The following is a 22,328-nucleotide window of genomic DNA, read 5'->3' on the forward strand; positions in this document are numbered from 1 at the left end:
GATATGAAAGACGTTACACTTCAGTGGAAACGAAGTTAAATCAAAGATGGAGACAACCCAGCCCAGCCTAGCCTCTGCTGGATCAGGAAGGACCATCAGGGCAGAGAACACAGGCCATGTGAGAAGGGGCCATGGTGGGCAGGGATGAGCCAGGCCCCCACTGCTTCACATTATGCTAATAGGAACACCTACACATTCTGGTGACTTCTGGAGAAAGAGAAGTCAGATCTTCAAGTCACAATTCAGAGGTGGAATGAGGATCCTGCATCACTCAGTTCCCACAGACAGCTGTCTCACCGTTTAGGATCCATGAGAGACATATCAAAGCCCTGGGAACCATCACCACTTGCAACCAGAGCATAGTTCCCTCCTTTTTCACCTGAGCGCTTCTTCCTCCAGATCACAGCTCCAGTCACCACAGCTCCAGTGACCACAAGGAGAACCAGGCCAGCAATGATGCCCATGATGGGGACGGAGGGCAGAGGAGGTTCCCATATCAGGGTGAGGGGCTCCTGAAGCCCCTCCTGCTGCACATGGTACGTGTATCCCTGCCCCTCTCCAAGAGGCACCACCAGGGCCACCCACTTCCGGATGGTTTCATCTCCGGAGGCCGGGTCTCCACAAGCTCCATGTCCTGGGTCTGGTCCTCCCTATCATGCTGCCAGGTTACAGAGATCTCCTCATGGTAGAAGCCCAGGGCCCAGCACCTCAGGGTGACCTCATGGTCAGAGATGGGGTGATGGGTCACATGGGTCTTTGGAGGGTCTGTGCGATGCGGTGTGTCCTTCCCTCTCCAGGTATCTGCAGAACCACTCCGTGCACCTGCCCTCCAGGTAGTTCCTGCGGAACTCCGCCATACCACCTTGCTCAAACTTGGGCTTTGTGATCTGAGCCGCCGTGTCTGCCATGGTCCAGGAGCACAGGTCCTCTTTCAATGCGAGGTAACTGTTGCCAATCGTAGACCAACTAACCATACCCGCGGAGGAGATGCCCCTCCAGCCCCACGTGCATAGATGCTTTATTATTTATCTACCGCTGCATACCAGAATACCAAGTGCAAACTTAACACAAACTACATTTACTTTCTCACAGTTTCTATGGTCCTGAAGTTTAGGTATGGCTTAGTTGAGGCTGTATATTGTCACCATGCTTATTTAACCTATATGCAGAGAACATCATGTGAAATGCCAGGCTGGATGAAGCACAAGCTGGAATCAAGATTACCCAGAGAAATATCAATAACCTCAGATATGCAGATAACATGAACCTTATGGTAGGTTGCTTTTCTTTGCAGAAAGCAAAGAAGAACTAAAGAACCTCTTGATGAAAGTGAAAGAGCATGAAAAAGTTGGCTTAAAGCTCAACATTCAGAAAACTAAGATCATGGCATCTGGTCCCATCATTTCATGGCAAATATATGGGGAAACAATGGAAACAGTGAAAGACTTTATATCTTGGGCTCCAAAATCACTGCAGATGGTGACAGCAGTCATGAAGTTAAAAGACACTTCCTCCTTGGAAGAAAAGCTATGACCAACCTAGACAGCATATTAAAAAGCAGAGACATTACTTTGCCAACAAAGTTCCATCTAGTCAAGGCTATGGTTTTTCCAGTTGTCATGTATGGATGTGAGAGTTGGACTATAAAGAAAGCTGAGTGCCAAAGAATTGATGCTTTTGAACTGTGGTGCTGGAGAAGACTCTTCAGAGTCCCTTGGACTGCAAGGAGAACCAACCAGTCCATCCTAAAGGAGATCAGTCCTGAATATTCATTAGAAGTACTGATGCTGAAGCTGAAACTCCAGTACTTTGGCCACTGGATACAAAGAGCTGACTCACTGGAAAAGACCCTGATGCTGGGAAAGAATAAAGGCAGAAGGAGAAGGGGACGATAGGATGAGATGGTTGGATGGCATCACTGACTCGATGGACATGAGTTTGAGTAAACTCTGAGAGTTGGTGATGGACAGGGAAGACTGGCATGCTGCAATCCATCAGGTCGCAAAGAGTCTGACACGACTGAGCGACTGAGCTGAACTAATTGAATACATATAAGACTGCAATTTAGGTGTCAGCTGGAGGTAGGATCTCATCTGAATTCTCACCTGGGAAAGAATCCTCTTCAGATATTACTCAGGTTGTTGGCAGAATTCAATATCTTGCACCTTACGATAGAGCACCTCCCTTTCTTGCCAACTGATCTCAGCTCCTAGAGGTCAAACCCAGTTCTTTACATTGTGGGCTCCCCAACATGGCCATTTGTGTCATCAAAACCAGCAAACCAGAGTCTTCTCAGGAAGATGGGCTTTACGTCTTTTATCATGTAGTCCCATAATACAGTCATGCATATCTTGCATCCTCTGTTGTATTCATTTCCTTAGAAGGAAGCCACATTCCAGGGGATTACCCTTGGGTCAGATAACCCCTAGGCAAGGATCTTGAGGGGCACTTCAGAGTCCTTCTGCCACCACTGATAGAACAATTTAGAATTCTATCAAATATGTGAGAGTGCTTTTACTCCATGCCCTCACCAAGAGACCAATCTGATAATGGGGGCTTCTCTGGCTCAGTGGTAAAGAATCTACCTCCCAATGCAGGATACATGAGTTCAATCCCTGGAAGGTTTGGAAGGGGGCTGAAAGATTCACCTGGAGGAGGAAATGGCAACCCACTCCAGTATTCTTGTCTGGGAAATCCCATGGACAGAGGAGCCCGGCAGGCTACAGTACATGGGGTCACAAAATAGTCAGATACCACTTAGCTACTAAAAAAAAAAAAAGTAACAATTATCTGATTGATAAAAATAAATGATCTCTCATGTAGTTTTAATTGGTATTTATCTTCAACCATGTGAGTCAAAGCATCTTCTTACAAATTAATTTGAAATAAATATCTCCCTGTTTATGGATTGTCTATTGATAGATGCCTGTTTCTCTATATGTTAATTTATTTATTTTGTATTCTCTTTGTGTTAAGGTGTAGAAATCATCTACTTGAGTTAAAAGAGCCATGTGTCTCTAATACTGTTAAAAATATGTATTTGTTTGGTCATTTGTTTTTAGATTTTGTAGATTTTCTTTCCAATGCAGAGATTTTTATTTTCTTTATTTAAATATAGTGGAGAAAATCACATAGTTTTAGTTCTGTTCCCTTATACAAGACTAAATCCCAGATGGATGAAAGATTTAAATATAAAAGAAATCACTATGGAACAAAAATAAAACACCACGGGGGAAGGCTGGTGGGGGGTTAATTTATAATCGACCAAGAACAGAGCTTCTAAACCAAGATTATTTTCAAGAATTCTATGCTAAATAAGGTAGGAAAGTGAGGTCAATTTACATACCTGAGATAAACTGCTGGCTGGTTGGCCTTCAGGAAGATTAATTATTCAGTTCAGTGGCTCAGTTGTGTCCGACTCTTTGCAACCCCTTGAACCGCAGCATGCCAGGCCTCCCTGTCCATCACCAAGTCTCGGAGTTTACTCAAACTCATGTCCATTGAGTTGGTGATGCCATCCAACCATCTCATCCTCTGTTGTCCCCTTCTCCTCCTGCCTTCAATCTTTCCCAGCATCAGGGTCTTTTTAAATGAGTCAGCTCTTCGCATCAGGTGGCCAAAGTATTGGAGTTTCAGCTTCAACTTCAGTCCTTCCGGTGAACACCCAGGCCTGATCTCCTTTAGAATGGACTGGTTGGATCTCCTTGCAGTCCTAGGGACTCTCAAGAGTCTTCTCCAACAACACAGTTCAAAAGCGTCAATTCTTCGATGTTCAGCTTTCTTTATAGTCCAACTCTCACATCCATACATGACTACTGGAAAAACCATAGCCTTGACTAGATGGATTAATTAATAAGATCCCCAAAAAACGAGCCCATGCCCACTGCCCCAGAAAGGACAGTCCTAACCCAACCAAGCCCTCTCACTGCAACTGGGAAGTCATTTCCAGCCTGTCCTTAGAGCTCAGAGGTAAAAGTACAAACTGAACTTCTGAGCACAGACAAAACCAAGCCCTTCAAAAGCATCACTCAAAAGTCACAACGTCAATAATGGTGTCCTCTTCTATCTTCTCTAAAATTTCAACACTCATTACACTTTCAAAGTCATTTTCTTTCTTTACTTTTTTCCCCCTCCCTTGGTCTTTTTACTATCTAGTGCATATATGAACTCTTGTTGTTCATTTGTTAAGTTGTGTCCCACGCTTTGTGACCCAATGGACTGCAGTACTCCAGGCTCCTCTATCATCCACCATCTGTTGGAGTTTGCTCAGATTCATAACCATTGAGTCAGGAAGCTATTTATCCATCTCTTGCTCTGCTGCCCCCTTCTTTTGCCTTCAGTCTTTCCCAGCATCAGGGTCTTTTCCAATGAGTTGCCTCTTCACATAAGGCAGCCAAAGTATTGGAGCTTCAGCTTCAGCATCAGTCCTTCCAGTGAATATTCATGGTTGATTTCCTTTAGAATTAGTTTGGTCTCCTTGCAGTCCAAGGGACTCTCAAGAGTCTTCTCCAGTTCCACAATTCAAAAGCATCAATTCTTCAGCACTCACCCTTCTTTATGGTCCAACTCTCACACTCATATATGACTACTGGAAAAACCATATTAACTTGTCTTTTTATTTTCCGTCTCTCCAGTAAAGGTAATCTTTACAACTACAAGGGCTTTGTCTACTTTTGTCACTTCTGATTCTCTGGAATTAATCACAGTTCCTGGCACACAGAGCACAGTATGTGCTCAAATTTTTGCTCTTTAATGGACAATTGAGTGAATTAATAAAAGAGAAATAAGGTGGAAAGTTATTAAGTGAGATTCACTCTTACTAAACCAGAACAAATATACCAGAACAAACTATACCAGAACAAAAAAGCAGGTCTAAGGAGCTGCTCAAATTAAAGCATGATCAAGACAAAAAGAAATGATAGTAATAAAGGACATAACCTTAGAATAAATACGTGGCTGCAAACAAATATGCATATATGCATGTGTACATATTTTTAATAGGAACACAGATTGCAAATGTCTGATAAGTAACCCACAGTGAAAGAAGTGGACCCAAGAAACAGAAGAAAACCACCTTGAGTGTTTTCTAAATATAACTTAATAAAAATATGAATTATTAAATCAGTAAATTAAGAGTTTAAAATTACGATCGAACAGTGTTTTGTGAACAAAAAGGAATTGTTTACCAAGAAAAATAATTAGAAATTCCCATTAAAAATCCACAGAATTCTCCAGGCAAGAACGCTGGAGTGTGGTGCCATTTCCTTCTCCAGAGTATCATCCCAACCCACAGATTGAATCCAAGTCTCTTGCTTTGCAGACAGATTCTTTACTGTCTCAGCCACCAGGGAAGCCTCAAAATAAATTAGGAGCAACAAAGAATAGGATATACAAATTTGAGAGAAACTTGAATCAACAAAATACTAACATTTCTTTAAATTCATTTAACGGGTTTCCAAAGGTTGTTAATAGCCAGAGGGTAACTTCTGACTGAACCTGATAGACATTTAAAACTTGATATAGTTACTAGAGAATATAATTCCTTCATTAGAAAATACAGATGTTTTATTTGCATCTGGCCCATTTATCCTTTTTCATATTATCTTGTTGTTTTACAGAAGCCTTCTGTGAAATATTCAATATGGACCATTTATACAGTTGTAAATTAATTATTCTCTTTGGATGATCAATGTAATCTTTGTTTAAATACATTTTATTTTAATTCTTCAAATTCATTTTGTAGAAATTAAAACTTTTATTATAGAATTCTCAAAAAAACATTCTATTTAAATTCTTTTTTTGCTAACGCTGCACATGAAGAATTATTTACTTCTAATTATTTTATCCTGTGATTTTTTAAAATAGATTCAACCATTTGGAAAATCAGGATGCAAATTTAAAGCAATACATTTAAAATAAGTTTTTAAACTTTTAAATAAAAATGGAATTTCAGCAAACTCAGAAATCCCAAGGCAATAGTTAACCACGGCAATAATGTCCTTCGTATTTAATTGAAAAAGTCACTGTCTGGACTCAGCCTAGGCATGGCTTACCTATTTCAGGTCAGAACTCCACTGCTGCCTATCACTGTTATCTGCTGATAGGAGCAGGACATGATAATCCCGGAACATTTTTGTTTTGTTTTGTTTTGTTTTAATGTGCTTATTCACTCAAGTCATGTCTGACTCTTGGCAACACCATGGACTGTAGACCTCCAGGCTCCTTTGTCTAGGGAATTGAGATGTACCCTATTATTCTATAATACTTCAGGGAAAGCAGCAGAGTCCCAGTAGTAACAAGAAACTGACTAGGATGAAGTAGTCACACAACTTTTTAAGTTTGTACTGCCCTTCTTTTGCCAAAACATATTTAACAATTGACCTGAATTAAAGTAGTAATCTTGAAGCTTTCTTAATTATCTGCTAAAACAGAGAACATGCATTTTTCCCCCCTTGTTCTGTTATCATAGTATTCGCAACACCTAGAACAGGATCAAGACCATACAAGCACTCAATAAATATTTATCAAACTCTAGACATTTGTTTTTGTTATTAAAACCAGTGGAAAAACATTCTCATAAAATTACTGTTGATTATTTCTGGGGATAGGAGTAAAGAAAAATTTAATTTTCTTAAGGGAGCAGATGGGGATTTTTACATCCCAACTTTAATCATCCAAAATGTAACTTTTTTACAATTTATTTTGACTTTGGATTCCATTCTGCCTGCTAACAGACAAAAAAATGGTCTGTATAATTCCAGGAAAACTTGGTAACTGAATTTTTTTCCTAATTCATTTCAAGATTAAACTCTTTCCATTGAAAATTATAATTCAGTCGGCTCATTACACTCACATCTTTGTCTTCCCCTGGGAGACTCTGTCCTCATATTTCAGTCTGTTGGCTACAATCATTGGACCCTGTGTGCTGTGATTCTGCCTTTAGTTCCACTCATGCACTTGGAGCATTAAATGGTTGCTGCCATGCAGTTTGCTTGGTCATAGTTACTCTGTTCTCTGGCTCAGGTTGGGACTTGCGGCTTCTGGAAGTTTCACTGATGCCTTTTGGCTACACCTTTGGCAGAGAGGCACAAGACCAGGCATTCTTGGCTTCTGCCAAAATTATCCAGCACCTCTTCCTCAGCTCCAACATGTTAAAGTTCTGTCTTGAGGAATATGAGTCACTTTTCAGAAACTTCCATCTGTAGTTAAATCTATTGCTGCTTCTTCCAATTCTCTAATCTTTCACCCGCCATTTAATTTTTTCTACTTTGGAGCTGTAGACCAAAATCCTTCACTGTTGCATAGTATTGAAAAGCTAGCATTCCTGTTACAGGTCTCAGAAGTGTATACCCACCAGTGGTTTACAATATATTACTAGAGAATTATATGCATACATTTTTAAAATAAATGTACACCTATAGTACTATTTGTGATCTAAGCATTAATAAAATTGAGTAATCTAAAATATGACACTTGTGCTTTGGGGTACAGCATTAATGGATCAAGTCTTTTAGGAAAACTCAAAGCCAAGTTTTCCAAAATCAACACAGTCTCTCAAGCAAAACAAAATCCTTTTTCTTTAAGACTACTGTCTCACCTCTGAATTTCAATAGCCTATTTTGCAACTCAAAGACTATAATTTATTTTTTGTTATTTTTATGTTTTGCCAGACTTTGAATACCAGCCTCTGCATAAACTGTTTTTATCATTTTACTTTAAAAAATAATTTTCTCAGCAGCTTGGTCTAGAATGTATTTTCTGACTTATTTTGGGGTGGGACTAATTTTCCTCTACTTATAGCTTTAGAAAATTTCAATCATTTTTTTTTTCTTTTTTTTTTTATTAGTTGGAGGCTAATTACTTCACAACATTTCAGTGAGTTTTGTCATACATTGACATGAATCAGCCATAGAGTTACACGTATTCCCCATCCCGATCCCCACTCCCACCTCCCTCTCCACCCGATTCCTCTGGGTCTTCCCAGTGCACCAGGCCTGAGCACTTGCATCCCACCTGGGCTGGTGATCTGTTTCACTATAGATAACATACATGCTGTTCTTTCGAAACATCCCACTCTCACCTTCTCCCACAGAGTTCAAAAGTCTGTTCTGTACTTCTGTGTCTCTTTTTCTGTTTTGCATATAGGGTTATCATTACCATCTTTCTAAATTCCATATATATGTGTTAGTATGCTGTGATGTTCTTTATCTTTCTGGCTTACTTCACTCTGTATAATGGGCTCCAGTTTCATCCATCTCATTAGGACTGATTCAAATGAATTCTTTTTAACGGCTGAGTGATATGCAAACTAGTATAGCCACTATGGAAAACAGTGTTGAGATTTCTTAAAAAACTGGAAATAGAACTGCCATATGACCCAGCAATCCCACTTCTGGGCATACACACTGAGGAAAATTTCAATCATACAGAACAGTGAAAGTATAGTACAATAAACAACATTTATCTAGGTTACCTAATTGTTAGCATTATTAGCACAGCCAAATATATGTGTTCTCTCTCTCTTACTTTCTCTCATTCACAATAAATTTGAAATTTTGAGAATCATATTGTTTCACAAATAAACATTTCAAGATCTATCTAAAAACAAGGTCATCTTTTTAAATAACCAAAATACAGCCATCAAGTATAATAAATCCCCTCCAGCTGCCGGCACCTGAAATAAAGCAAACTTTCCTTTCCACTAACCTGGCCCGCTTACTGGCTTTTGAGGGGAGAGCAGCCGGAACCCCCATGCATACCTTTCAGTAACAACAGTACGTACGAATAACAAACCAAGAATAATTCAAGATTACTTTTATATTTGTGCTTAGAATATTTCCCACTGAGAGGAGACAAAACAGTGTCTTCACATTCCTTGGGTCGTGTCTTACCTTCTTTATCTTAGTTAATTTGATGTTGATATAAGTGATAAGGGCATTAACCAAGAAGAGGGCATTAACTTTCCTTTTGTTGTTCAGTCACTGTCTGACTCTTTGCCACCCCATGAACTGTAGCCCTCCAGCTTCCTCTGTGCGTGGGAATTCCCAGGCAAGAATACTGGAGTGGATTGCTATTTTTGTCTTCCAGGGGATCTTCCCGACCCAGACCCAGAGATTGAAGCCACATCTCTTGTGTCTTGGCATTGCAGAAGGATTTTTTTTTTTTTTTTAACTGCAAAGCCTTCAGAGAAGCCCTTAACTTTCCTTCCCTTGACTAAACTTAGGTATTTTCCCTCTCTAGGCCAGATCTCCCTTTTCTTAGTACTAATTTAGAAAAGTTGTCATTGTAAAGTCTTATTCTTCCCCATGGAGGTATAAATGCTCTACCTTTCTCAAGGACTTGGGAGCCATTCCTTTGAAATGTAATCATCAAGGAAGACCTGGTTCCCAACTCCCAGTCTCTGTGTGAGCAGGTAGGAGCCTCTGCAAGCTGCAAGGCTAACTCCTATCCAAGATTCAAGAGACAAAGTTTCCCTTTCCTTTGGGTAAGGCCGATTAGCGAAGACAGATAGCCCATGATCCTTGTCAAGTTTAATAGTTGTCAGTCCGAGTCCTGAATCTTTTCTCATATGAGAATTATAACCCCTGTTTCTTATTATTCCTATGCTTTTCTTTTTCCATCCCTTAATTTCTAACCTTTCTGTTTCCTTCATTTTAGGGTTAGCATATATATACTAGTGAAAGGCGCTCAGTTGAGTCCAACTCTTTGCAACCCCATGGACTATGCAATCCATAGAATTCTCCAGGCCAGAATACTGGACTGGGTAGCCTTTCCCTTCTCCAGGGGATCTTCCCAACCCAGGGATCGAACCCAGGTCTTCTGCATTGCAGGCAGATTCTTTACCAGCTGAGCCACAAGGGAGGCCCAAGAATACTGGAGTGGGTAACCTATCCGTTCTCCAGCAGATCTTCTGAACCAAGGAATCAAACTGGGGTCTCCTGCATTGCAGGTGGATTCTTTACCAACTGAGCTATCAGGGAAGCCCCATGTTTGGAGTTGTGTTTTATAGGCTAATTTGAAATTTCTGTTTTTTAACACTTGAATGAATCTCATCAGTATTTATTTACATAAATGATTTGATCATTCTTACTCCATCAAAATACGTGTGTGTGTGTGTGTGTGTGTGTGTGTGTGTGTGTGTGTATGTGTTTCATGCAGACCCTAATTTACTTAGTTAATTGCTTTATTTTGAGTCTTTAGGGATGTTTGCATTCTGCTCTGCTGGTTTCTATATTCATACTAAAATAGTTACAGTGTCTTTAATCCTGTTTTTACTTATTTTGGCAACTAACTGGGTTTCAGTTTTAAGTGATTTACCTGACTCCCACTTACTAACAATGGGACAATGAATAAACTTATATCACTTTCTCCTTTTGCTTACCCTACTGATCACAGGCTTTACATTACAGTATTTCTATGTTGTTACATGTTATTTTTCTATACATGAATCCACATTTTAGTATGAGACATACAGTTAGATACATTAACTTCCCTCCATCAGTTCTTTTGGAAATTTTTACCCTTTACTTCTTGAATGAACCAATTTACCAGTAGATTCTTTGGTATTCTTTGGTATTTTTCATGAATACCATTTTCTCTGAATTTTTGCATGTTAAAAATGTTTCCATAGCCTTGAATTTTGAATTACAGCTTGGCTGGATATAAAATCTCTCTTCACACTTTCCTTTATTTTATTTAAAATGCTGAAATCTCTCATGATTTGTAGATTTATTTGAATCCAATGCCAACTTGACTTTCCTTTTTGGGTACCTGACTGAGTCCTTTTGTCTAAGGCATTGAGAATTTATTTTCATTTATTATTAACATCATTACTTTATCAGAATACATCTTAATTTTGAAAACTCCAGGTTAATTTTTCATGGCATATGATGGTTGTTTTAAAAATAATTTAAAATCTTCTTTTATTTTCAGAAATAATTTTGGATTATAATATTATGCATTATGGGCTTCCCCAGTGGTTCAGTGGTAAATAATTCACCTGTGATGCAGGAGACACAGGTTCAGTCCCTGGGTTGGGAAGATCCCCTGGGGGAGGGCATAGCAACCCACTCCAGTATTCTTGCCTGGACAACCCCATGGACAGAGGAGCCAAGCAGGCTAAAGTCCATGAAGATGCAAAGAGTTGGGCATGACTGAGGTGACTAAGCATGCATGCATGTGTTATACATTTTATGTAGTATTATTTTTCTTCTTCACAATTACATTAAAAATATAATGGATTTTTTTCCTATCTTCTAAATAGATAATTTCTTTTGTGATCCATTTTAAATTACTTTCAAAAACTTATTTTATTCATTTTCTTCAATGTCTTTATTATACTTTTGGTCAAATCTCATTTCCCTCTGGCCATTTAGTACTTCAGTTCAAAATAATATTTTTTAAATTTTTCTTTAAATTTCTCTTCAGTTATTAAAAGTTTTTCTTCAATTATTGTCTTTGTTTAATGATTATCTAATGTCTTTCAAACTTTAGTTTGATTTTGTTCTTTTATTTTCTGAGTTTTTTTTTTTAATTTTAAACATTTCTCAATAAGAAATTTATCACATCTGTAGTTTCATTTAATTGTGATTCAAAGAGTGTCTTAAAGTACTTTCTTCTTTGTGATTGGTATTGATGGAGAACTTTTATGATCTGATATGCTTTAATTATCATATTCTATTGTCTTCTTGTCATAGATGTCATCTGCTATTTTCTGTTTGATTTGTAATATCTTATTTTTCTAGACCAGATACAATGATTGATACAATGACTATGTGTACACAAGGTGAAGTCTACAGTGGAGTGTGACTTGCAAGGTACATGACCACTGATGGTATCCATTGGCCCTTGGTTTGAAATTATTGAAAAGGTTTATATGATATAATATGTTCCAGACATAATTTTGTTTAACCACTGAAAAAGAAACAAAGCATGCAAAAAAGCACACATTCCAATAGCAGTTTTATCCAAAGCTTATGAAAAATACCAGGTCCAAGTTCTAGACTGTATCTGTACCCTCCTCCCCAACCACCAGAGGGAGAATGCATAGTGATTTAGCATCATAATACAGCAACCTGCCTATCCATTAAGTCTCATAGTTAGCAGTTCTTATATCTAGATACAATTCTCTTGATACCACATGGACTAGTTTACAAAACTCAGCTAACATTAGTAAATAAATTCAGCAAGCAGTTCTGCAAAAACCTATAATTGTATACATGCTCTGCCACAAATTTGGTACAGGATTTAGATAGCACTTTCCTAGAACAACTCACAATTCTGCAATCTAATAATCATGATGAGGCTTTGTGGGCTAAAATTAATTACTGAGAATGTAAAAACTATTGATTATCATTTCAAAATATAATTGTGCAACCCCCATTCCTCTATTTTATTAAAACTTTGGAAAATGGTTATGCATCCCATCTAAAATTTAAATTAATTTTTTAACAAAAAACAAACATTCTCAAATACGAATGGTCATAAATCTGTCACATTTTTATAATCTTACATAAGAAATGGGCTTCCCTGGTGGCTCAGACGGTAAAGCATCTGCCTATAGTGCGGGAGACCAGGGTTCGATCCCTGGGTTGGGAAGATCCCCTGGAGAAGGAAATGGCAACCCACTCCAGTACTCTTGCCAGGAGAATTCCATGGACTGAGGAGCCCGGTAGGCTACAGTCCAAGGGGTCGTAAAGAGCCGGACACGACTGAGCGACTTCACTTTCACTTTACATAAGTAATGCCATTCCTTGATAGGTTCTATAATCATCAAGAATTTGCTTTGATTATTTTATAAGCTTCCCCTCAGAATTTTAATTACATTACTGTTCAATATTTACGTATGGTCAGAAAGGCAGTTATAAACATTTAACACAGTCAACTTACCTCTAGAAAAATCAATTGCTATGTCACGTCACTAAACCCTGTGAAAGCTGGGATTTTCATCTCTTGTATTTACGATTAAATCTCAATTCTCCCAGATAGAACTCTGAGGCATCGAATTTGCTCACTGAATAGTTTAAATGTTAAATAAAATTTGAATCTCATCACAGGTTGTTGCTGTTGCTCTTCAGTCACTCAGTCGTACCCAGCTCTTTGTAACCCCATGAACTGCCTTGACCATCTCCCAGAGTTTGCTCAAATTCATGTCCTTTGAGAGGGTGATGCCATCCAAACATCTTGTCCTCTGTCATTCCCTTCTCCTCCTGCCTTTACTCTTTTCCAGCATTAGAGTCTCTTCTAATGAATTGGCTCTTTGCATCAGGAGGCCAAAGTATCGGAGCTAGTTACCAAAGATATAGTCAAATTGATATTTTTATCTTATTGAAAAGACAAGAACCTGGATTATGGCTATATCAACATACAACATTCAAGTTGACTTAATAACTCTGTTAATAATATGCTTAAGTGATAGTCTGAAGGAAGTGTTAGCAACACAGAGAGAACTGAGGGGAAGTTTAACTAGTTTTCCGCCTGCCAATGCATGAGATTCAGGAAATGCAGGTTTGATCCCTGGGTGGGAAGATCCCCTTGAGTAGGAAATGTCAACCCACTCCAGTATCCTTGCCTGGAAAATTCCATGGACAGAGGAGCCTGGAGGGCTACAGTCCATGGGGTTACAAGGAGTCAGATACAACAGAACACACATGTCATGGCACTCATATGAGTACCTACCCCTTGAATCTAAGCTATCTCTTCACTACCAATTAGAGTACCATATTAGAAAGAACAGGTTAATAGAGGAGAAATTATAGACATGAATTGATGCTGAAAGTTGTGCCTACAAAATTGTATTTATATTATCTAAAAGTTATATGATAAAGAAGTACAACACAGGTTACAAAGGACCTGAGAAAATCAATGGAGAAAATAAATCTAAATTGCAATCCAAGGGAACATTCCTGAGGGCCCTGAAGATTAAGAATCAAAATTCTACCTGTCAAAAATTATAGTAAAAGTAAAATGAAATTCAGTGACCTTACTGTTATCAGGGGGGCACAGAAAATGTCATAGGAGCAAGATATCTGTTATGAGATTGTCCCCAGGGGGTGAGAAATAATATCTCCAATTAAGCATGCCCTGTACTGTGATCTTTGTTAGGGCTCTAGATGACTTGCACTTGGTGACACAAATCAGTTAGATACTTTTAACAGCCAAGAAAAGTGATAGCTCCTGAGAACAACTATCACAGCCAAGAAATTCTTTCTTCTTTCAGAACAAGTCCAAACACCCTCACACATAGGATCTCAATCTTGTAATGCCCTTTTATGAATTGTCAAGTGTAAGACAGGAGCTTTTGTTATCCTGAATAAGCTTCACATGGAGAAGGAAGCTATGTAAGTCTCTTGCTAAGTCACAGGAGGAAAGGAGTAGAAGTTACAAGATGTGAAATTTGATAGTAAACTCACTCGATTATTCTCTATAATTTTTGGGCCTGATAATTATTAGGTGCTGGAAATAATTATTTTTAACCACTGAATGTACTATTTATATCAGTGTAGTTGGTTAGCTAATTAGATAATCTAAAATGAGGGTGGAATCCATAATGCATCTCTGATTTTATTTTTGGTAGGTTGTCATTTTGTCTTTCTTGAAATGTGCTTTTGTAGGAAACATTCAAGCCATGTAAAGCTACATGATTTTATTGGTATGGCAGGACAAGAAGCAGGGGCAGCTGATTTCATGTGCATTCATTGCCAAGATGTCCACTTACCTCACCATCCTTTGTGTCTGTCTTGCCTTCCCTCACTGTTTAGCCCAGCTGTGGGCCTAAAATCACCTTGCTGCCGGTTGCCATGTGGATCACGGAGAACACAGTGCCCAGGTCAATGCTAACCAACAGCAAATCTCAGCAAAGGCACCAAGGAATCCTGGGAGATGTATCCCGTCATTCCTTGCTCACCTTGGTGATAACCGCACTTCAAAAATTCATGGGTCATTAGGTGGCTCAGTCAGTAAAGAATCCATCTGCAATGTGGGAGACCCAGTTTCTATCCTTGGGTCAGGAGGATGCCCTGGAGGAGGAAATGGCAGTCCACTCCAGTATTCTTGCCTGGAGAATTCCATGAACAGAGACTGGCAGGCTACAGTCCATGGAATCTCAAGAGATGGACAGAACTTAGTGACTAAACCACCACCAGTGTTTACAGGAAGGAAAGGAAACACAAAAAAATGTAAAATTGTATGGCAAAATTCAAGACGCGGAGGGAAATGGTGCAGGAAGCGGGAAGGAGAAACCACTTGCCGTAAGGGTCAAGGTGGTCCTTCTGGAGTCAGAATGTCCAGGATTCGAATCTCATTCTGGTGCTTCCTAGTTCACTAGTGTTACCTGCATACTAAGTCCCTTCAATCGTAGCCAACTCTTTGTGACCCTATGGACTGTAGTCCGCCAGACTTCTTTATCCATGGGATTCTCCAGGCAAGAATATTGGAGTGGGTTGTCATTTCCTACTGCAGAGGGTCTTTCTGACCCAGGGGTTGAACCCACGTCTCTTGTGTCTCCTGCATTGGCAGATTCTTTATAACTAGCTCTGTTCAGTTCAGTTCAGTTCAGTCACTCAGTTGTGGCCAACTCTTTGTGACCCCATGGACTGCAGCACGCCAGGCTTCCCTGTCCATTACCAACTTCCAGAGCTTGCTCAAACATCCAACCATCTCATCTTCTGTCATCCCCTCCTCCTTCAACCTTTCCCAGCATAAGGGTCTTCTCCAATGAGTCAGTTCTTCACATCAGGTACCAAAGTATTAAAGTTTCAGCTTCAGCATCCATCCTTCCAAATGAATACTCAGGACTGATTTCCTTTAGGATTGACTGGTCGAACGTCCTTGCTGTCCAAGGGACTCTCAAGAATCTTGTCCAACACCACAGTGCAAAAAAAGCAATTCGTCTTCATCAGTTCTGCTAGTCCTATAGTCTTAAGCAGTTGATTTATTGTTCTGAGTCTCAATTTACTCATCTGTGAATGGAGAATCTCGATTGTACCAAAATCATGACAATCATAGAGTTGTTGTGAGGATAAAACATTGAAACTGCTTATGGCAAGATCTGGTATACATGCAGTGATCAATAATCTTGACAACCACTAATTGTACTTAAATGGTCCAAGCCAAATTGTCTCAGGTCTGTCATCTCTGTGGCTGTGCCTCCTTCAAACCTCCACAGTAAGCACCATCTACCTCTCCTTTGCAGTGTATTTCACCTCATAATAGAGGTTGTTCCTGTCGGGCAATCTAATTAGAAGAATGACTTTTCCACGCTTCAGTTGTTCAGTCTAGACCAACTCTCCCATGCAGTTGTATCTGGCTGGTGGAGGGTTTTTTTCTCTGAGAATCCAGCACAGGTTTCAACTATAGAAGTCTGGTACACGTGTGAGGTCTCCTGCCAGAGTGATAAACCTTTTCCTCACTTCAATTTCCGCAAACCTGTTGGACTTGGCACTTCATATTAGTACATAGGTGGGTGATAATCTCTCTCCTTGGCTTGCAGACCCTCTTGCTTTGAAATCTGCCCCCTCCTCCCCAAATGATGGGCTCACTATTCATATATGTTCTTCTTCTTGGCAGTTTTCTCCTGTACACAAAACCAGGCTGGAAATGGCTATTTGGAAGGTCTGACTCATTTCTTAGAGAAATGTTCTTTCCTCCCCAGAATCAGCTGAGGGTGGATGTATAAGCACAGAGCAATGTCAAGGGCATTGTTTCCTTTTTTCCAGCATCAAACAATTTTCTAGGCAGCAAATATGGAAAAGCTCATAAGTGTATCTAACTTCTTTAAATAAGATATAAAAGATAATAATTGAATTATGCAGTATTATTTAGATTTATTTCTTTCTGTGACCCCATCACCCACACTCAACAACCCTAAAAGGAAAGTATAGTATTATTATCATCATTTTACTGAAAAGGAAAAATAAGCCCCAGGGAGTTAAGTAATTTTCCAATATTACAAATATGCAACTGCAGTAGTAATTATTTGGTCACATAAATATATATATGTATATTTTAACTTTAGAGTATTAACCTAATTACTAATAAATTATTTTGTATACATCATTTTTATAACTATAAAATCTAATAATATTATATCAACATGAGCATCAAATAGCCTCTTAATTTCTGCTTCCTCAACACCATAGTAAAAGCATCAGTATGTATCTCTCTTTATGGTACATATTTGTGGAATTTACCTTTGATTCCTACATGTTATGTTGAACCATATGAAATTGTCATTTGTGACCAACCTTGGCTTATATGAACAATAATTTATTATGATTCAAACTATATGTAATATCAATAATACATGGAGTACCCAGAAAATATACTTCTTAGTATAGGAAATTCCATTTAGATGAGACTGCCCAGGAGGAAAAGATGGACAAAATGAAATCATTTCTCCCCTTTTTTTCCTGCCTCCCTTCCCTGCCAATCCTAGCCCTATACATTATGTTTAGATCAGTTTTGAAGTTCATGGATGAAATGCAACACTTAACATACAATTATTAAAGATCGAAATATATCCTGTTATCAAAATATTCACCAGAGAAGAATAATGAGGCCTATTATATACTAATTTGCTTTGGGGGAAAGAAGAAATATCTCTGGCCTCTCAGAAATTTCCATGAAACATAGTTTCTGGACTGATGTGTCCATTTCTTCAAGGAAACAATCAAAATGCTAAAGTTGAAAATACATTCTAAATAGTTTTGTGTAGATTTCAGCAAGTCAAACAATTTTTATGAATTACCTTCAAACTAAAAAATGGGAGGAGGTATTAATAAAACCCTGACCCTGATGCTGGGAAAGATAGAAGGCAGAAGGAGAAGAGGGTGACAGAGGATGAGATGGTTGGATGGCATCATCGACTCAATGGACATGAACTTGGGTAAACTCCAGAAGATGGTGAGGGACAGGAAGCCTGGCGTCCACAGGGTCGCAAAGAGTCAGACATGACTTGGCGACTGAACAACAACATTAATAAATGGCTGCATGGTGACCACACTGGGCCTGGATACAGACAAACAATAGGAAAAACTTCCAAGGATCTTGTTGTCAGCTGTGCAGATGCGTGAGGCATGCAGACTCTGTGGGCTGACATAGGGAGAAAATTCATGAAACTTCTAGTGAAAGAGCAGACATATTAGCAACTTGACTTAAAAGTGTTAGCAAACTTGACTTCAGAATTGATCCCTTGTTGTCTAAACACTGGCTGCAGAAAACAACTGGCATATAGCTAAATAAGTCAGTAAGAAGAGGTTAGGGTAGTAACTGAACAAATTAATGAAAAGGATAGGTTAAATCCAGAGAAGCAGCAAATAAGGATGATTTTCAGTAAGTTCCCATTTCTCCCAATTTTTAATGCCATAAATGTTGTTTTCAGACAGTTCCCAACTGACTAAATGATCTCTATCTAGGAAATAGACAGTCTCGTTCCCAAATGAAGAGGCCATATTTCTCAGCTGAGACAATAGCCCAAGTTGCCTCTGAAGAAAGGAGGGTGGGGAAATGTACAAACCATTGAAAAGCAGAAACAAGAGCACAGACTGCAATTCTGTACTTCATTGAATTGAAGATGCCATATATTTTACCCAGCACCCTTATTGTGGTAGCATTAAGAAGAAGAAAAAAAAAAAGGTGATAACCAGGACACAATGTTTCCTAATAATCTAAGAGTTTTGATTTTGCTCTTAATAGCAGAGAACTTTTACAATTATTTACACAAAGATATTTATCATTTATCTCACTCACTCATAAAAATTAAAACACAAACAAAATGAATTAGAGATTGCCCCTTCTAGAAAATCTGTCAATCTGAAAGGGAATCCGTTCTGAATATCTATTGAAAGGACTGATGGTGGAGCTGAAGCTCCAATACTTTGGCCACATGATGCAAAGAGCCAACTCATTGGAAAAGACCCTGATGCTGGGAGAGATTGAAGGCAGCAGGAGAAGGGGGCGACAGAGGGTGATGTGGTTGGATGTCATCACGAACTCGAAGGATATAAGTGTGAGCAAGCTCCGGAAGTTGGTGATAGACAGGGAAGCCTGGCAAGCTGCAGTCCATGGAGTCCCAAACAGTCAGACACAACTGAGCAACCAAATGGAACACCTCTCCCAAAAGAGATTATTTAGCCAATTGAAGATATTCCTCTTACAATCAATATTTGTGTCACTAAAAAATATGTGTCCACTGCTCTATTTCTATGCTGTTTTCTATACATATTAACTTTTCCTTAGTATCAAGTCGTCCTGTAATCTTTTGAATGTATTTCAAAAGGCAATTAAACCCACTGCATGTAGTTTAACTGCAAAATAAAGAGATGACAACATGAACAGCTAGAACCAAGTTTGTTATTTCACATAAGCAATGACAACCATAAAATAAAGGCTTCCTAACTAATAACAGCCTTCCCAGGTGGCTCAGTGGTAAATAACCTGTCTGACAATGCAAGAGAAACAGGCTTGATTCCTGAGTCAGAAAGATCCCCTGGAGGAGGAAATGACAACCCACTCCAGTGTTCTTGGATGGGAAATACCATGGAGAGAGGAACCTGGTGGGCTACAGTCCATGGGACTGCAGAGTCAAACACAACTTAGTGACTAAACAACTAAAAATAGCAGCAAGTATCCTTAGTGATAAGTAAAATTCCAAGAACACAAATGTTGAAATATAGGAAAAATGATCTTAGGTAGATGAAAAGCAAAAATAACAATGATAAGCTTAAAATATATGTGTATAGAACATTAAATAAATCAGGAACTTGGAGAGATCTTTTGCTTTGCATGGCTATAATAACTATTCTTGCGTTTATGTCCTCTTTTGTGCAGAAAATCACATTTCACTACACTCAGCAAAGTAGCTAAAATGACTAAACATGTCAAGTTTTTCTATATAGAGCAAGGAAAACTCCCTTAGCACATCTAGTGAAAGTCACTCAGTTATGTCTGACTCCTTGCAAGCCCATGGACTGTAGCCCACCAGGCTCCTCTGTCCATGGGACTGTCCAGACAGGAATACTGGAGTGCAGTCATTGCTTTCTCCAGGGAATCTTCCCACTTAACTCATCTTATTTGGTTGTAAATCAGTGGCACTAAGTTTGAGATCATTTGAACCACTGGTGCTTCAGTGGATGAGAACTTGCCTTCCAATGCCAGGGATACTGGTTCAATCCCTGGTCCAGGGAGATCCCACATGTCTCAGGGCAACAAAGCCCGTGTGACACAGTTAGGGAAGCCCAGCATGTCCTGCAATGATGAGCTCCTGAAGCACAATGAAGACCCAACGCAGTCACAATTTTTAAAAATGAAAATCAGATGAAATCATTTGGGGGTATCTCACAAAATAAAGCATACTCTTAATATATGACCTAGTAATTCTACCCCCAGAGCAATGAGTATATCTATCTACACAAAGTCTTGTACATGAAAGAGTATATCTGTCTACACGAGCACTTATACATGAAGAAAGAAGTGTATCTATCTACACAAGGACTCATAACAGTAGTCCTATTACCAGCCCAAACTGGATGACTGCAATGTTCATCAGGAGGTACACCATAAGAATTGCTCAGGTACAGACTAACACAACAAAAAAATGGAAGCTAAAATGCTGAAATAGCAATTACTTTTAGCACGCGTGCACGTGAGCCTGTGTATGTATGTCCTGTATACATTAGGAAAGTGCATGAGGAACTCTGTAACCCTAGATATGTTCTATATCTTAATCTGGCTAGTGATTAAATTTGTACCTATACAAAATCACTTAACTGTGTATGTCAGATTAATATACTAGATGTATTACATTGCAAGTATGTTATCTCTTAATTTTAAAGTATTAAAAATAATTTACTCAAAGTATCTAAAACATTTATGACTCAATTCAACATAATTCAGTTTGTTATAGTTCCTAGATATGTTCCAATGCATATTGGCAAATTTATCTGTGGTTCCTCTGACTTTTCTAAATCCAGCTTAAACGTCTGTATGTTCATGGTTCACGTACTGTAGAAGCCTGGCTTGGAGAATTTCAAGCATTACTTTGCTAGTATGTGAGATGAGTGCAATTGTGCAGTAGCTTGAATATTCTTTGGCATTTCCTTTCTTAGGGATTGGAATGAAAACTGACATTTTCCAGTCCTGTGGCCACTGCTGAGTTTTCCAAATTTGCTGGCATATTGAGTGAGGCACTTTAACAGCATCATCTCTGAGGATTTGAAATAACTCTACTGGCATTCCATCACCTCCACTAGCTTTGTCTGTAGTGATGCTTCCCAAGGCCACTTAACTTTGCATTCCAGCATATCTGACTCTAGGTGAGTGATCACACCATAGTGATTATCTGGGTTGTGAAGATCTTTTCTGTACAGTTCTTCTGTGTATTTGCCACCTCTTCTTAATATCTTCTGCTTCTGTTAGGTCCATACCATTTCTGTCCTTTATTGAGCCCATCTTTGCATGAAATGTTCCCTTGGTTTCTCTACTTTTCTTGAAGAGATCTCTAGTCTTTTCCATTCTATTGTTTTCCTCTATTTTTTTGCATTGATCACTGAGGAAGCCTTTCTTATCTCTCTTTGCTATTCTTTGGAACTCTGCATTCAAAAGGATATATCTTTCTTTTTCTCCTTTGCCTTTAGTTTCTCTTCTTAGCTATTTATAAGGCCTCCTCAGACAACCATTTTGCTTTTTTGCATTTTTCTTCTTGGGGATGATCTTGATCACTGCCTCCTGTACAGTTTCACAAACCTCCGTCCATAGTTCTTCAGGCACTCAGTCTACTGGATCTAATCCCTTGAATCTATTTGTCACTTTTGCTGTATAATCGTAAATTCTTAAAGTTATGGGAATACCAGACCACCTTACCTGCCTCCTGAGAAATCTGTATTCAGGTCAAGAAGCAATAGTTAGAACAAGAAATGGAACAACAGACTGATTCCAAATTTGGAAAGGAGTATTTCAAGGCTGTATATCGTTCAGTTCAGTTCAGTTCAGTCGCTCAGTCGTATCCGACTCTTTGCAACCCCATTAACCGCAGCATGCCAGGCCTCCCTGTCCATCACCAACTCCCGGAGTTTACTCAAACTCATGCCCATCGAGTCGGTGATGCCATCCAACCACCTCATCCTCAGTCGTCCCCTTCTCCTCCTGCCCCCAGTCCCTCCCAGCATCAGGGTCTTTTCCAATGAGTCAACTCTTCGCGTGAGGTGGCCAGAGTATTGGAGTTTCAGCTTCAGCATCAGTCCTTCCAATGAACACCCAGGACTGATCTCCTTCAGGATGGACTGGTTGGATCTCCTTGCAGTCCAAGGGACTCTCAAGAGTCTTCTCCAACA

General features: G+C 39.1%; 1 pseudogene; it reads right to left on the minus strand.

Annotated features, from left to right (window-relative positions):
• Positions 1 to 293: 293 nt before the first annotated feature.
• LOC133046636 (BOLA class I histocompatibility antigen, alpha chain BL3-6-like) lies at positions 294 to 974 on the minus strand (annotated as a pseudogene).
• Positions 975 to 22,328: the final 21,354 nt, after the last annotated feature.

The sequence above is a fragment of the Dama dama genome, chromosome 25, assembly GCF_033118175.1.
Source record: "Dama dama isolate Ldn47 chromosome 25, ASM3311817v1, whole genome shotgun sequence".
Taxonomy (NCBI): domain Eukaryota; kingdom Metazoa; phylum Chordata; class Mammalia; order Artiodactyla; family Cervidae; genus Dama; species Dama dama.